We start from the raw sequence: 18,384 nt of genomic DNA, 5'->3' as shown, positions 1-18,384 counted from the left end.
TGTTAACAAACATTAAGAAGGCTCTGAAAGGGATCCCACACTTGAATTTGTGGTCAGCAAAATCATGGTAACTACAACTACTAACCAAATGAGATTTTTAAAAATTATTTAAAATAAAAACTTAGCGTTTTAAAACAAGTCAAGGTCATTGTACACTCCCTTCCTCTCCAATTCTGAAATCCCAAAAGTCTGAAATATCTAACATTTTCTGTTAAACTTATGACAGGCTCAATTGTGGCAGCATCCGATCTGAGTTTATGACAGTGTGCACTCTTTAACTAATGCACTTAAGAGTAAAGAGTAAAAATGGTAGGAAGACCATTTTGCCCTAAACCCCACAGGAGTGTTATGTAATATTAGTAAGTTTATGCTTCCATGTTATCTTTCTGCAAAGGGAGAAATTCTGAATGCTGAGACACACTGGCCCTAAGAGTTTCATGTGGACATGTATTTCACATCTAAGAAATCCTAAAGATATCTGTATGGTTCCTCTACTTTAAATGGTTTTAAATCCCAATCCACATGAAAGCTGAACTAATTATAAGCAAATCAGAATCCACTATTTTCTAAATGGCCAGACCTGAAATAAATCAACTTTCATACTACTACTTAAAACAAAGCTTTCCCCCTATTTCACTTATAATATATTGAGTTTTGCTCAAAAAAATCATTTAGTAATGGCATATGCATATTTATGTACCCTTGCTAAATAATTTCATACTCCCTCCTATGCAAAACATGACAGGTAAGAGGAAGAAAATAGTCACATTTTACGCTATCTTTAATACAGATTAAAGAAGAGGTCTGGTAAATAGTGCAGAATATTTAATAAAGACTCATGTAAAGATAGGACTTAAAAGGTGAGGGACAAGGAGCAGGCTAGGAAACAAAGCTCTAAGATGCTGGTCTCATGGCAGCATAACAGAAAAATCAACATTTTGAGTTTCACACAGCTTTAGTCTTCTAAAATTCTCCTGCTTTTTCAGGAGCTCAGACATTTGGTTTGACAAATACTGCTTAAGACTCCATCATAAACTGATTCTCAAATATTACTGTTAAGAGGCAGAAATGGTGGAAAAATGGAACTAATGAGCTTCTACATGTTTACCACATGTACACAACCTTACAAAGGAGTTTCCATGTTTTTTAATTCATAGTCACACCAATATAATAATAGAAAATATAATCTCCATCTTATATATGAGAAAGCTAAGATTTAGAAGAGCCAGGACTCAAACCCAGGTCCTCTGGTTACAAAAGTCAAACTTTTCCCAATACAGCTCCATACTTCTTCCACTTACAATACAAAATGGAGAAAAGCTTCAAAAACAAAAGCAATAACAAATTCTACTCAAAATCAGCCTTCCTACTAGAGCAGTATTTGGCATAAAAGATAGAACCAACAAAAAGCGACCATGAAAACATGAAAAGGTTATGAAAATCTCTACAGGTATCGATGAAGTGGATGAAGAGTATGTGAGAACATATACCGGGGCCTGTAGTAATGGAAGTGATCTGGAGGAGGGGTTGCTAGAATAAGAATGATGACTCTCTTCTTTAATTAAGACCTTCTCCAATAACCGTGCATACGTGCACACACACGTGCATGTGCACATACCCAATTCCTTATAACTTTTGTGTGGTATGTTAGTTGATAAGTCCTTCAACAAACCAAAACTGAAGATACATAAATGGAAAATGGGATTTGACTGAGACAAGTAGTAGGTAAATCTGACCATTTACACTTCCTTAAAATTAAAATTCAATGGAAAAGATACCTTTTTTAAAATCCTCACCTTATATTGGCTTATATGAGACAAGAGAGATGAAGAAGCATTGCAAGAGTTTCTAATGAAGGGGTTGACAGAAAGTGAAGGAAGAGTAAGACTAACAGGAAAAGCTTCCAGATAAGTGAGACTTCCCAAAGCATTAGGGAAGTATGCAGGTCTCTAACTCTCTTCAACATCACTATCTTAAAAAGAAACCTTAACAGATAAAAATTAACAACAGGTAGAGGTTCATCACCAAATGATGGAGAGTTGTGTGTCAAATAGAATACACAATGAAATAGAGTAACCCTCTTAAAAACAAGTATCCAGTGAACAGTTAAGGTCCTCAAAGGCAAGAAGTGTATTATGCTTCTATCCCCATCATCCTCCCTTCTCCTCTTACCCTCACCAGCCTACAGGTATACAGAGGAACATAGAAATATGAAATACACACACCTGCCCAAAACAAATTCACTAAGCATCATCATACCCAAATTTGACTAACGATATGAAGCTAATTTTGTCCTTTCTTAAGATAATTTATTGAACGCTTGATAATATAGAGACATAAAAAGATTCAGTCAATTATTAAAAAGTCCATATTGAGTACTGTTCTTCATCCACACATCACAATTGCCATAAAAAGTTTAATATACCATTAAATACATGTACGTCTAGTGTCAATATTTTAAGACCTTTCAGTGTATATATTTGCAAAGATATACATCACATAGAATTAACATCCCAAAAATAAAAGAAAGAAAAGAGAAACAGCTTCTGCTTGCCAGACTCACTTACCCAGAGCCAGAAATACAAATAGGGGTAGAGAGAAGGTGAAAGTGACATCAGAAATCAAAACATGCTACAACCTGGTAGTTCTAGAAACTTCTGAAGTAAAATTTGGGGAGGTTAAAACAAATGACAACAAAACCAGAAAGGAAGACTGGCGTCAACGGTGGGTGGTCTGCTACCATATGTACCCATGTGACCTTGTTCAACTCACTTAACTTCTCTAGGCCTCAGATTCCCCATGTGTAAAATGAGAAGGTTGGACTAAATGATCTCTTTCAGATACTTTCCAGTTCTGAAAGTCTATGACTCCATCAAATGAACTGGGGAAGGGGAGCTGAAATATATATACCAAAAGCTACACTCAATTAACAAAGAGACGGTTCATTAACTCTGGGATCCTGTGTTTAGAAACACAAAAGTAAAAGGGCAGCCAAGTTCCCAGACTAGCTTCCCATGCCACCTATAGCCATAATAATGTTAAGTGAGCCACAGTACTGACAGTGCAAGCCTAGGTCCTAAATTCTGGAAGCAGGAAGCCACTGAATACAGGAATGAAAAGAATCTCCTTCCTTTTCTTTGGATATAATGTTAAACTCGAATAAAATTTTGAAAAAGGCAGAATCTGTCTTTGGTATCTTTCTACCTTCCTTCTGGGACTCTAAATGCCTAATCTTAAGAGTCTAAACCTGCACTGACTCACTTAATAGACTGCAGCTTGACACTTCTTGTCCTGTGCTTTCTTTTCTTTTCGTTTTTTTTTTTTTAACTCAGCTTCTGAATCTAGTTATTCAAAAGTATAAAGCTTTGTGGTTTTTATTTTCCTCCACTGAAGCATTCTGGCATCTGCAACAAGGCTTGTTGTTACAGGAGGTTAATCAGGACAAGAGGAAGATCTATGCACAGATCATGTGTAAGCTGGGGCCCACCTACACGCCAAGTCTCTGCAGCACCTTTCTTTCACCTTGTTACCTGTCACCCCACACCCTCCATACCCTACCCCCGAATCTGACCATAATGGATTATCTGCCATACTCTAAACCCCACCATGCCAACCACCTTCTTCCATGCCAACCTCTGCCCGCAATGCCATACGCCCCACCTGGAGGTCTCCAGGAGAGTCTCAGCGGATTCCTTCACCCCAGCTCAAAAATGCCCTTCTTTATGAAAACTTGCCTAGAGGATACAAGTCCTATTTCCACTGTTCTCCACACAGCTCTCTTGTATACAAGTTACCTCTTCTGCAATACTATGTCTACTTATCACCTCAGACTATAAAAACTACCAAAGACTGAAATGGTATCTTATTCACCTCTGTACCGCCAGAAAGTTTTACAAGGTCTAATATGTGGCAAAATCAGCATAAATGTTTGCTTCTTTGTGAATCTGAGGAAATTAATGAAAACTCACTAGAAGAAACAATAATGCTGTCTACTTTACTCGTAAGTCTTCTGAGGTCTTATTGCTCAATTAAAGATAGATCACTAAATTAAAGATAGAAAAGCAACATCCTATGAGCCAACAAAGCATACAGAATCTCTCATCCTTTCTGGTGATGATTTAAATGCCCACCAAAGGCAGAAAAGAATCTTGCTCTTACATTTGAGAAATAAATTCTACAGAAACTGTGACAATCAGGAAATGTAACTACAGATTAAAATTTTTTCTGTTGAATAATTTACAGACATCACAGAGGAAAAATAAAAACCAAGGAGAAAAATAACACATTTCATATACCATTTTTTAAAAGGTAGAAAATGGGTTAGTATTTTGGGAAGGAATAATAGTCTTCAAGGGCAAAAATGACAAAATATTTTCTTCCCATTTTTCTTTTGTTCTTTTTTCCTTTTCACATCCCTACTGACAAAGTCAAAAAGAAAAACAAAAGGTTAAAGATAAGATAAACCAGCTGTACCAAGTGGGCAAGCCTTACATCCCTGCCCCAAACAACAGAAACCACCCAACTCAACAATTTTAGGTAACTTATTTATGTTATATACAGTTGGAGAATACCCTAAAAGCTGTTTCAATTGAATGACCTAAAGACCAGAATAAATAGAACCACACCCACTCTGAAGCACACCTCCATGGAAGAGGTTATTAAAGTTCCATTTAAGAAAAATAAACAAACAAATTCCAATAAATATTCCCTTCATGGGTTTAAACTAATAATCACATCATTCTTAAATAATTATTACATTACACAGATTTATACAATCTGAAGTAAAGCCAGAGCTTTTCACAGAATAAATATTTTCATCTCTCTTCAGCCTAACATTATGAGGTTGAGTATTAAGTAAGTTATTTAAAAGGCAGCATTAGCACTTAGCTTAAGTTCATCTAGCTCATTTAGATGTGAGAAAAATAGACATGTGTAATCAAGTAATCTTAAAAATAACATGAAAATTCAGCCATCAAAGTTTCTTTGAAAGAAACTTTCCATATCTGAAAGATGCAAGTAGTAACTATTAACTCCATACAAAGTTTATTAAGTATTTTCATATATATATTCTCAGTTGATGCTCACAAACATCTGAGAGATAGAACTTATTCACATTTTACAAACAAGGAAAATAGGAGTCAAAAAAATTATAAAACTCGCCCAAAGTCATACAGCTAATAAGCCAAAGAATCAAAACCAAAGACCTCTCCTTCCAAACAATTACAAAACTAAACAAGAGCAAAAAACAAACAAACAAACCTAAACAAGAGCAACAATTACAGCCAATAAAAGCACTTGCCATGTGATTTTACCACATGTATGTACTTCATGTATATACATTTGTTTACCGTTAGGAGGTAGATAATAGGCGAGAGAGTTTAGAAAAGTATAAGCTGAGGAAACAGCAGGATAAACAGAATAAAAAAAAAAAACAAATGGAAAACAAATGAGAAGATTTAAAGTCGAGGAGTTTCAACTTATGAGTTCTAGAGAAAAGAACAGAAAACACAAGGAGAAGAAATCCAAGATAATAATTCGAGAATAATACCCCAAACTGAAGGACAGGAGTTTCCTAAGTCAAAGGATACAATGAGTATTCAGCAAAAGTGATGAAAATAGACCCAAATACAGCATATATAGCTCAGTGAAATTTCTGAATACTGAAAAGATGAACGTAGGATCCTATAAGCTGCCCAAGAGGAAAGAGGTTTCATAAAAAGTATCTGGAATCAGAATTACACCACCCTTTTTAATGGCAACACTAGCAGCTAGAAAACAACTTCCAGGAAAAAACCTTCTGAATATTTCCAGCCTAGAATACCATACCAAAAGAGACATTAAATCAAGTGTGAATATATAGTAAAGGCATTTTTTAAACAAGAGAAATCTCAAATAATTTTGCTGTCCACATTTTCTCTCTCAGGAAGTTACTAGAAGATGTGTTCCACCAAAACAAGGTGGGAAACCAAGAAAGAGGACAATTCCAGGAACTGAAGAATCCAACTCATGAGAAGGGGAAAGGGGAATCCTCAGAATGATGGTGAAGAAACATCTGAAGTAGACAGCTATAAGGCAAACCTAGGGAACAACTGACCCAACTCACGGTAGATCAGAAGGCTCCTAAAGAAGATAAAATCGATTTAATGCCCAATGGGCTTGAACATGTTAAGAGATTTATATAGTTTAGAGATAAACTGAAGTTAAAAACATAGAGACTAAAGAAGTTGAGAGAGACAGAGAAAATTTTACCTCCAGGGAAAATAAAATGCTCAGGAAAAAACAGTTATAGTACTTAACTGTAAACTGCATTTATCTAGTCATAATCACATAAAACCCAAAATTGATATAACCAAAATTACAAATTTAGCTACTACAAAGAGGGCTGAAAATGTGTGTGGTTGGGTAGAGAGGAAAGAGAGTTCATACATTTGGATGTGAAATATCATGCCACACAATAATTACTCATAACTTTGTCACTAATTGAAATGATATATTTGTATTTGTATGTCATACTAAAACAGTTGCAAATGGTAAAATACTACTTATTATCAACACTTAAGAATTAGGTTATTAGACTATAAATTTTATATAATGTGTTAACTATAGTATTCTAGCACATATTTGGTTTCTTAGTATTTTCTGAACTATTATAATCAAAACGAACATAACAATCACTTTCTCCTATACCAGCAAAACCTTCTCTAATGGACTTAGTATGATAAGATGGGTTCCTCTTAATTTCTGCAGAGTCAGGCCCTCATTCCATAAACAACTCAGCAGTTTCCAGACTAGGCTCTTTCCTTGCATGACCATGTTTCATTAAGGGTTCTGGGTCCCTACTATTTTTTTTTAATGGTATGCTTTCATGTTTTCATTCCTTGATACCCACTCCTATCAAGATTATCTTTTATTTAAATGTATTGAGAAAACGTGAATTAAGTACTTGAAATTGTGCTTATTTCCTGGGATAAAATTATTTATGAATTATTATCCCTGCCATCAAAAGTAATACTAGAGTAACTGTATCAGTGAGAATAAGGTTTAGCTGTGAGAAATAGAAGAATGTGGAGGGAGGAGGGGCTCATAAACAAATATGCTACTAATTACACTGAATACACTACTCTCCCACATAAATTCCAGGATTAGTAGTATATAACTGGTTGGGTAGATTTGTTTCATACAGGACTGGACCCAGGACCCTTCCATCATATGCTCAGCCAACACGATGGGCAGTGCAAGGTCTACGATGGTGCACCATCATATTTGTATAAGCAGACTGGAGAAGGGAAAGAAGGATAGGCCCCTCCTTTAAGAACTCATCATTTCTACTTAAGAACAACAGATCATAAGTTATCACATTATCAAATCTAGCCACAAGGGAAGATGGAATTACCATCGGCATTCTGGGAAAACATGTACACAGCAAACAAGTGGTATTCTATTAATGAAGGAAAAGTAAAGAGGATCATTGATTTTCTCTACTGTTGTTCTAGTCTCTGGTTGCAATTATCTCTAACCTTTTCTCTTCTGCAAAACAAAAACAAGAACAAATGACTAATATTAATGTAACAGGTATATTTGTAATCCTAATTTAAAATCACTCTAAGAAGGGCTAAGAAGGGGTCCATAAGCTCCACCAGACTGCCAAAAAGGTACACGGCATAAAAAAAGACTAAGAACTCTTGCCAAGGGGCAAAGGGAAACAAAGGAAAATTACTACTTTGTGGTTCTGGTGGTGGTTGTTAATAAACCACAGAGAACAATTTCATCCTAATGTTTCAGGTGTACTTTTCTTTAAATATTTAAGGTATGGGTCACTTTTTAGGATTCTTCAGTTTAGCCTACTTCTTCAACTAACCAAGAAAGCAGTGATTCTGCTAAGATGACTTCTACTCAAAAATATGATTATCCTACAGAAAAAAGTGGTGCTACACACCCTTCTACTCTTGTCTCTCGTACCCTCTTTATCTTCCCAATTCCTAAACATTTCTCAATTTGTACTTTTGGATTTTCAGTTCAAAGTGAGATAAAATTTACATACAGTGAAAGAGATCATAGGTGTACAACCAACTCAATCAAAATACAGAATATTCCACCATTCCAGAAAATTCCTTATGCCTATTTGCAGTCAAAACCCACTAAGCTCCCAGGCAGCTAATATTACCACAGATTTGTCCTTATTCCTGAACTTCATATAAATATGACCATATAAGATGCAGTCTTTTGTAAATGGCTTCTTTCATTTAATCTACTGTTGTACAGATTTATCCATGTTACATGCATCAATAGTTGATTCCTTTTATTCAGAAAATGATTCCACTGCATGACTACACCATCATCTGTTTACCCATCCTCCTTTGATGGATATTTAGGATGTTTACAGTTTGGGTTTATTATGAATAAGTACATATTCTTGTGCAAGAATTTTGGAGACACATACTTTTATTTCCCTTGAGTAAATAAGTAATAACTAAGAAGTAGAGTTGCTGGGTCATAAGGTAGATAGGGCAGGTGTATGTTTAACTTTATAAGAAACTACTAAACAGTTTTTCAAAAACAGTTATACAATTTTACAATCTTATCTGCATTTTAAGAGTTCCATTTGCTCCACAGTCCCATCAACATTTGGTGCTGTCAGTTTTAATCACAGCTTTCCCAACAGGTACAAAGTGGTACCTTACTGTGTTTTTTCAACTTCCTTTTCCTGATGACTAATGATATTAAGCATATTTCCATTTATTTATTAGCTATTTTTATACTTTCTTCTTTGAAAATGTCTGTTCAACTCTTTGGCTCATTCCCCAGCCACCACCACCCCCCCGCCCCGTTGAATTAACTGGCTTTTTATTATTGATTTATAGATGTTTTATATATTCTGGGTAAAAGTCTTTTATCACATATATGTATTGACATAAATATTTACTCCTTATCTAGGACTTGCCTTTTCCTTTCCTTAATAATGTGTTTTGATAATCAACAATTTAAAATTCCGATAAAAGGCATCTGGGTGGCTCAGTTGGCTAAGTGTCTGCCTTCATCTCAGGACATGATCTCCAGGTCCTGGGAGCAAGTCCCATGTTGAGCTCCCTGCTCCACAAGAAGTCTGCTTCTCTCTCTGCAGCCCCCTTCCACTTTTCTTTCAGTCTCTCTCTCAAACAATAAATACATAGAATCTTAAAAAAGGAAAATAAAATTCTGATAAAAATCCAATATATCAAATATTTCTTTTGTTTACAACTTTGTATCCTTTCTGAGAACTCTTTCCCTACCCCTAGAGTTCACAAAGATATTCTCTATGCTTTCTTCCAGAAGCTTTATACTTCTACAGCTTTTTCTCAGTTTGCATTTTAATATGGTCAGAAATTTAGAAATTTAGATAAATGCTAAGGATAACTGGGATAACCCAAACAAAAACAAATTATTTGAAGGACAGTGACTATAAAATTCAGAAAACATAACTCATTGCTATCTGCCGTATCTTTTCCTCCAGGGGTTTTTTGTTTGTTTGTTTTTGTTTTTGAGAGAAAATGAGTAAGCAAGAATGATCTGCAAAATACAATTTTCTCCAAGAAAGCTAAAATTTAAATGTGAGCAGTGAAAAAGTTATTTTGGGGTACTAACAATTCACTTTTAGTACATTTTGGGTCTGGGACTGTTAAGTTTTGAATCCAAATATATAAACCAATATTGTATAAATAAGGAAGCACTCATCTTATAGCCCAAATCCAAGGAACATGATTCACATGTGGCTGCCCTGCACACACTTAAGTGGGGCTGAAATACCAAAACAGTCATAGCAGTTATCACAAGTTTTCAGGGAGAGATGGAGGTTTTCACTATTCACTTTCAACACTTCTGCAACTGTTAAAACATAAGCATATACTACTTTCCAATGGAAAAAAAAAGGTGTCCTACTGTATTTTCCAAAAAAGTATAAATTGACGAAGTTATATATTATTTTACCTCCAGAAAGTCAGTCTGATGAGCTTAGAAATCCAACTGTTTTTGAACAGTATATTTTAGTTTACATAAAATAAATATTTTCATATACTAGTTTTAGATTAGAAAAAAATGGAAACCTGGGTTTTTTTTTTTTAACATGGCAACAGTCCTCCTTGAGAAACAGTTTGGGTTTTTTGGGATATTTTAAATTTTTATTTATTTATTTGACAGCACAAGCAGAGGAGGAGGAGAGGGAAAAGGAGGGCTCTCCTCTGAGCAGGAAGTCCAATGCAGGGCTCAATCCCAGAAGTCAAAGGCAGATGCTTAACTGACTGAGCCACCCATGTGCCCCCAGATATGGTTTTAATGAGATTCATGCAATTCCGGTTTATAAAGATTCATGATTGGGTGCCTGGGTGGCTCAGTGGGTTAAAGCCTTTGCCTTCAGCTCAGGTCATGATCCCAGAATTCTGGGACTGAGCCCCACATAGGGCTTTCTGCTCTGCGGGAACCTTGCTTCCTCCTCTCTCTCTCTCTATCTCTGCCTGCCTCTCTGCCTACTTGTGATCTCTGTCAAATAAATAAATAAAATCTTGAAAAAAAAAAAGACTCATGAGGCTTTTTTAAGTGGTATCTTCATTCATACAAAACCTGTCTCAAGGACATTTTAAAAAAAATTATTAGCAGGGGCACCTGGGTGGCTCAGTGGGTTAGTAAGCCTCTGCCTTCAGCCCAGGTCATGATCTCAGGGTCCTGGGCATCGGGCTCTCTGCTCAGTGGGAAGCCTGCTTCCCCCTCTCTCTCTGCCTGCCTCTCTGCCTACTTGTGGTCTCTCTCTCTCTCTCTGTCCAATAAAAATAATTAAAATCTTAAAAAAAATTATTAGCATACACTACCACAAAATTGCAAATCTGATCTCAGTGAAAAACAATGATTAACAAAACACAATTTGTCAAAATGCTGGTCACTGACCTTTAAATCCCTCCTAGAGGCACAGCCATAGAAAGCTCAACCTTTAATTTCATCAAGACACTTCCTGTGTTATTTTAGCTGGTGTCTATAACTTATATTCAAAACCAGCCTTTTATTCTCTTTTAAATGTCAAGTATTATTTATCAGAGACACAAGTGCTTAGAATGTCTGCTTCACAAGCTTCTATTTTCTTACATTTCACTCAGGAAGTACTGAGAACTTAATAAATAGCCTTAATGATTCCTTTTAACATGAATTTTTTAAAAAAATCACTTCAGTTCTTCAGTTCTAGAGAAGTAAACAATTTACTAGGGAAATCTTTCATAAAAACTATATATCCCACAAAATAATACTGATTGGGCTAGTAAAATGGAAATAAACACTAAAATGGTAAATAAGCATCAAGCTGGTGGTGGCTTGCTTACCAGTGTGCAATATTAAGGCTATTAAAACAACATCCAGGTTGGAGACTGGGGAAGAATATCATTAATGATTAGCAATGTCTAACATCAGTCAGGAAGAGAGAATGATATTAAAATTTTCACTGCATTTGCTATTTATGGAAAAAAATCAATACAAATTTATGGGTAAAATTCAATAAAAAGCAAAATTTGAACATTATAAATTATTTTACAGTAGTAAGGTTATTCTAAAAACTTCAGGCCTTAAATAAGTTTGTTCTTAAAATCGTTTTATATTGGTTTTCAATACAAAGGGGTCATCTACTGCAAGTTTTCTTACAGTAGCATGTATATACTTTCAACCATTATAGAGTATCTGGTACAGGAATTATCCTCTGACTAGAAGCAAATCTTAAAATGGGCAACCATTTTGGGCACTAAACAAAAGGCAGCACAGGCTTACAATCCTTCAGAAAAAAGGAAAATGAGGTAACTCCCATGACTACCTCACTTTCAGTGTGAAGGCTCTCTTCTGACCCAGGGGGGAAACAGAACAAATGCAACAAAGGTCTCACTGAGGCAAAAGGCAGAGATTGAGTTTGGGGGTGCTAAGACAGCTGAAGTTTGTAGAACAAAAAGGCAGAGAAAAGGGATTGAAGAGTAGAACCTCAGGAGTCTGTGTGGAAATTCACCTTTGGTCCTTGGCCAAGAGTTGGGCTGCATATGTGCAGGATCTGAAAGCATAATGGAGATGACACCAGAGATAGCACAGCCAGGAGGAGGAGTTCTGGCCCAGCCAGAATGGAGAAACTTCATTGAAGCATACGAGGTATTCAGTTGAGCCCCCAGAAAGGCCACACCTTAGAATTGAGGACCATGCCCTAAGACAAATGACAAACCTGAAAGAAGCCTGCCTTAACAAAGAAAACCAAGCCTAACCATACCAGAAGAAACGACTGCCAAAATGAAACTCAATACCCTTAAAGAAAGTAACAATCCAGATTCCCTACAACATTACCTTTCACAACATACAACATATCAATCACGACATTAAACAATTAAAATTTATTAGACATGCAAAGCGGAAAAATAAGACCCATGACCAAGAGAAAAAAGCAGTCAATAGAAACTAATTCCAAGATGAACCAGGTGTTGGAATTAGCAGATAAGGACTTCCAACAGCTATTATAAATACATACATGAATACAAAGAAAGATAACTACAATAAGTGAAAGAATGAAAACTCTCAACAAAGAAACAGAAACTATAAAAGACAAATTCTAGGCCTCAAAAGTTCAGTATCTGGAAAGAAAAGTCTACTCTTAAAAGAAGACTGGAGACTGCAGAAGAAAGCTGTGGCAGACTGCATTTTTCAAGAAGGACTGCATCATCCATCTCACATAGCTCTCCTTTCAACCTAACTTTAACACTTCCATCAACTGGTAAAGTCTATTGTTCCTCCCCCTAGAACTTGGGCACACCTTTGTAACAACCTGAATCAAGAGAATATAGCAGAAGTGGTATTATGTGATTCCTAAGACTAGATAATAAAAATGTCAAGCACTTCCACCTTGGACTCTGGATTTTCACTCTTGGCACGAAGTTAATACAATATGATGAAGCATGAACTAACCCACGTGGAGAGACCACTTGGAAAGGCCAAGTAGAGGGGTGCTGGCCAATAGCAAGGCTAAAGATCCAGATAACAGCCAGCATTTACCAGACATGTGAGTGAAAACACCTGTAGATGATTTGGCCACAATTTGCCAACTCATTTCTAGTCAGGGAGTCCCAGACTCCAGATATTTTGGAGCTAAAACAAGCCATTCCACCATGCCTATTCTGAATTCCTAACTCACTGAATTTGCACTTGCAGATAAAGTAAGTAAATGCTTTAGATAATAAATACATGTAGAGGCAGCTTGATATGCATAAATATTAGCTGGAACACAAAAATATGAATCTGACAACAAATTAGTAGTAATTATCTAATATGAAGAACAGAAACAAGAAATTGAAAAAATGAACAGCTTGTCAGTGACCTGTGTAACAATACAAAGTAGTTTATCACCTGTATTACTGGAGTCTCAGAAGGACAGGTGAAAGACAATGGGACTTGAGTGGCTCAATGGGTTAAGCATCCAACTCTTGGTTTCAGCTCAGGTCATGATCTCAGGGTCCTGAGATAAAGCCCCACTTCGGGATCTGCACTCAATGCAGAGTCTGTCTGAAGATTCTCTCTCCTTCTCCCTTTGCCTCTCCCCCCATGCTCTCTCTCAAATAAATAAATAAATCTTAAAAAAAAAAAAAAAAGATAAAAAAAACTAGAGAAAATTTGTTGCCATCAGACCTGCCCCTCAGGCTGAAGGGAATAATGGGAATAAAGGTAAAAGAACATTTTTTCCTTCCCTTTCTCTGAAACACAAGTGTATAAAGCAAATAAAGTAACACTGTATTCTGGGATGTAATACATAGGTAGACATAAATTCTTCTTTTATAAGGTTCTTACATTTAATGCTCACAATATCAACTCTAAGAGGACTAAAATAAACTAAAAAGTGTGTTTTCTAATCCTTATTGCACAACCTCTAAAAAAAAAAATATATATATACATATAGCTAGAAAGTCAACAGAATTAAAATGGAATACCTAAAATTATTCCATTAATCCCAAAGAGTACAGGAAAAGAGGAATGAAAGAGAATAAGAATGAATGAATGTACAAAGGAGTATTGAACAACTAAACACAAACAGAAAAATGGTAAATAAAACATTTCAATAATTATACTAAATGTAAATGGACTAAATACACCAATTAAGAAAGTCAGTGATTATAAAGCAACTTTAAATTTGATCTTATAGTATTTTTTTATGAAATATAGTCTATGTAGGTTTATATATACTTGCTATATAAACTGGAGCACTCTACAGGCAAAATAAAACACAATGTTCAATTGTGAGGAATGCAAGATTACATTAAACAAATGCAAAACTCAATCTAGCTGCTCTACACACTTATACCAAATTAATAAACTTGTTCCAATAAAGGTAGGGGGGAGGAATCTGGGTTGCAAGATAAACTTTCTTTATAGGCCTCAGAAATTCTGTTACTACTCTGGTGAAGTTACTATGACAGTCCAGGGTCTGATCCTCTACCTTCTGTGTAAGATGTAATCCTATCAGTATAGTGAATGGTACTTTCATTCAGAAACAAATTCAAACTCATGTCATATGACTGATATATAAATATCATAAAGACCATAACAGCAATATATTAATTTCCTTGAAAAGTCCAACTGACACAGGAATTATCCACATCTTTATGACAAGTTCAATATATTTCCATAAGGAGACACACCAAAAATTGAAAGTATAGTGCTGCTGTATAAATGTGGAATCAAAGAAAAGAAGCTAATTAAAGCAACTTCTAACAAAGACATTTTGATGTCTCCATCTTTACAACAGGAATTGTCTTGCCAAAAATATCTGAGGTTCATGGGCTAAAGCCTGGCTATGATTTTTCCATGTTTCAACAGCTAACTGATCAATCCACCCACTGGAAGGGCTTTATGTAGACTAAATCTATTCTAGACAATTAAATTCAAGCTTTATTGGAAAGCCTGAGTCATTCTCTTTCTTGAAAGTGAACTGGTATATCTGCTTGTCAATATACACTGCTACTAAAGTTTATATTATTAGAGCATTTGATCACTTTTACATGCTTGGAGAATTGATAAAAATTCATCTTACAAATATTTATTGAGTACCTCCTCTGTGACAACTACTACTGTATTTACAGGGCAGCACTGACAATCACAATCATAGTAACAAATGCTCCTGGAAGTCTGGGAGAAACCCAGAAGCAAATCCTTTTTAAAGATATCCCATTCAGAAAAGACTACTACTCCAAAAATAGGTAAAAAAGAAAAATTCATATCTGAAAAGAAAAAAATATAACTACTTATTTGCTACATTTTTCTGTAGCTAACTCATTATTTGGCACCCTATTTAGTTCTGCTGCATTCATGTTAAATTAAAATTTGCTCATACGGTGCCTGGGTGGCTCCGCAGGTTAAGCTAAGCCTCTGCCTTCAGGCCAGGTCATGATCTCAGAGTCCTGGGATCGAGGCCTGCATCGGGCTCTCTGCACAGCGGGGACCCTGCTTCCCCCTCTCTCTGACTGCTGCTCTGCCTGCTTGTGATCTCTCTCTCTCTCTCAAATAAATAAATAAATAATAAATAAATAAAATCTTTTTTAAAAATTAAAATTTGCTCTTAGAACTCTAATATACCTGCAGCTGCCATTGCTACTACTAAAACATGAAATTGAGTTGTTGTTTTTCTTTTTAATAGGTAAGTCATCTCTGCCTTAATCCCATTAACACAGGCAAGCTCCAAACACTCTTTTCTCCTACTCATTTTTAGGTTGTCAAACTTAAGATCAGTTATACATCCAATACAAGTAAAGTATCCTGTTAAAAATGCAACCTTAACACTTGCCTGCACAGTACTGCCTTCTCCTCTATTTCTTCAAGTTAAACACAAAAGCAAAACTAAGAGTTTTATATTAAAGTCTGATCAAAGACAAGGATCCCCAGTAGGAAAGAAAATCTATTCTCTCAAAAGAGGGATAGAACTAGAGGAAAAATAAACAGCAGAGGAAGTGAGCTATCAGTGAAAAAACTCAGAAAGCTATTACTATGAACTAAAAGCTGCCAAGCACTTCTCCAAAGAAGTTGTAACATTTGGCACTTTTACCAACATGGATTAGAGTTCCAATTGCTATATATCCTTGCCAACACATTATTACCCCTTGAAGTTTTAGCTATCCCAGTAAAATTTGAAACAGGGCCTCATTATCTTTTAATTTCCATTTCTCCAATGATTTATTTTGAATATATTTTAATATATTTACTTATCATTTGAGTATTTTCTTTTGTAAAGTTTCTGTTCAAAATTTTTTTATGGGGTTGTCCTCTTATGAATTTTTTAAAATCATCTTTATATTGCATTGAGTTCAAGTCCTTTGGATATATGCATTGTGAGTACTTCTTCCAAATTTGCTGTTTTTGTTTTTGTTTTTTAATTTTACTAATGGTGTCTTTCAAACAACAGAAGTTTTTAATGCTGATCAAGTCCAGCTTGTGAATTTTTTCTTACCCGGTTAACTTCTTATGTACTAAGAAATCTCTGACTCGGGACGCCTGGGTGGCTCAGTTGGTTAAGCAGCTGCCTTCGGCTCAGGTCATGATCCCAGCGTCCTGGGATCGAGTCCCACATCAGGCTTCGTGCTCGGCGGGGAGCCTGCTTCTCCCTCTGCCCCTGCCTGCCATTCTGTCTGCCTGTGCTCGCTCTCTCCCCTCTCTCTCTGATAAATAAATAAAATCTTAAAAAAAAAAAAGAAATCTCTGACTAAATCAAAGGTCACAAAGATTTTCTTCTCTGTTTTTATCTATTGGTTTTTATAGTTTTACATGTTACTTTTATACTTCTATCTACAATATCCATTTGTATGTAATATGAGATTTTTTTGTATTTCAGAAGTAATTGTCTTCATACTGATATTCAGTTGTTCCAACACCATTTGTTAATATGAGTATCCTGTCCCAGTGAATTCTCTATCATCTTTTCTAACAACCTATGTCTGAGTTTTCCTGTAATCTCTCTTCTGTTCCATTAACCTAAATATATATCTTTTTTTCTTTCGGTAATTATATCATATGACCCAGCAATTCTTTTCATGGACATTTAACCAAAAGACATAAAAACATATGTCCACAAAAGTCTTGGCCATGAATGCTCACAGCAGCTTTGTTCATAATAGACCTAAATTTACAATAACCCAAATGCCCGTCACAGGTGAGTGGATAAATAAATTATATCATAACCATATGGTGGAATACTATTCAGCAATAAAAAGAAAAAAAGTCATTACTGATATAAGCAAAAACCAAGGTAATTATACAAAGACTAAGAAACCCAACCAAAAAAAGTACGTATTTCTAACCTAGAATGAGGAACAAGTTTCAGTGGAAATGCCAGGAAACAGGGAGAAAGTGTTCATATAATTTTAGAGTTCACGTCAGCCAAGGAAGGAAATACTGGCATAGTTAGATATGATACAGATCAGTAAAACGGATTTCAAAAGCTTCATTTAAATAACAGGCTATGAATTCATAACTCAAAATCCAAAAGGAAAGATTACAGAGAGACTAATTTATAAACTAAAATTCTGTATAAACAATCACAAGCGATACTAGTTTAAAAAAGGCAAATGAACAGAAATTATCTTAGAAAACCAACCAATACAGTTGCAGAGAATTCACTCACAATGTTCAGATTTAAAAGGTTACAACTGGGGGGGGGGAATAATCCTAGTGGAAAAAAGGGAAACAATCCTAGATGAATACAAAAGAGCATATATAAAGGAACATAAGAATAGTAAAGACAAAAGAAAAGGCTTGAAATGAGGAAAATGTCTGGATCCCAAAAGAACATTAAATAAGGTAGAGCTGCACAGGTTAGAGAGTCGTATGACACTAGAGCCAGAGGATAAGCAGAACTCCAGAAAGAAAGAAAGAAAGAGAGAGAAAAGGCAAGGCTAGGCTTAGGAGCCACTAAATTCCCTTTCATTTCTATTGTCTCTGTCCAAGAGAAGGTTTGCTCTGATTCAGTAACTCAAGAGTGGTGGATGCATGACATTTTTCTGGATTAAAATTGTTTCAATTTGCTATTTAAGCAAGGTTATTTCTTAAAGAATATTCTTGAACAAACAACTGTTAACAAAATCTTTGACATTCCATGATTAGACATATTAGTAAAGCATACAGTTAGCAATCAATAATTTGAAACAGAGATAATCCATCAAGCTCTCTGTAACAGCCTCACCTGAATCTCGCAGTCATAAAATTCAAAAGACGAGCAAGGCAGGGCATTATAAAATTGTCTTAAGAAAGAATACCACTAACTTCCTTAATTTTTGAAGCGTTCATAAAAATCATTAAGAAAAAAAACTTTTAGGGCGCCTGGGTGGCTCAGTGGGTTAAGCCGCTGCCTTCGGCTCAGGTCAT

At 35.5% G+C, this 18,384-nt stretch overlaps 3 protein-coding genes across 3 annotated transcripts in view; 1 reads left to right on the top strand and 2 right to left on the bottom strand.

Annotated features, from left to right (window-relative positions):
• The window catches only part of LOC309859831 (lipase member K-like), a 596,159-nt gene that overhangs the window by 513,315 nt on the left and 64,460 nt on the right, over positions 1 to 18,384 (bottom strand). The window lies entirely within an intron of this gene.
• The window catches only part of LOC309859861 (uncharacterized protein), a 105,533-nt gene that overhangs the window by 37,287 nt on the left and 49,862 nt on the right, over positions 1 to 18,384 (top strand). The gene's annotated exons all lie outside the window — the stretch shown is intronic.
• Positions 1 to 18,384, bottom strand: part of LOC309858742 (phosphatidylinositol 3,4,5-trisphosphate 3-phosphatase and dual-specificity protein phosphatase PTEN-like) — a gene marked incomplete at its 5' end in the record, with an annotated part of 53,376 nt that overhangs the window by 22,173 nt on the left and 12,819 nt on the right. The window lies entirely within an intron of this gene.

This window comes from Mustela nivalis (assembly GCF_964662115.1).
Source record: "Mustela nivalis genome assembly, chromosome: 2".
Classification (NCBI taxonomy): domain Eukaryota; kingdom Metazoa; phylum Chordata; class Mammalia; order Carnivora; family Mustelidae; genus Mustela; species Mustela nivalis.
Note: the sequence above shows the minus strand (reverse complement) of the source record. Positions and strands in the feature narration are given on the sequence as shown.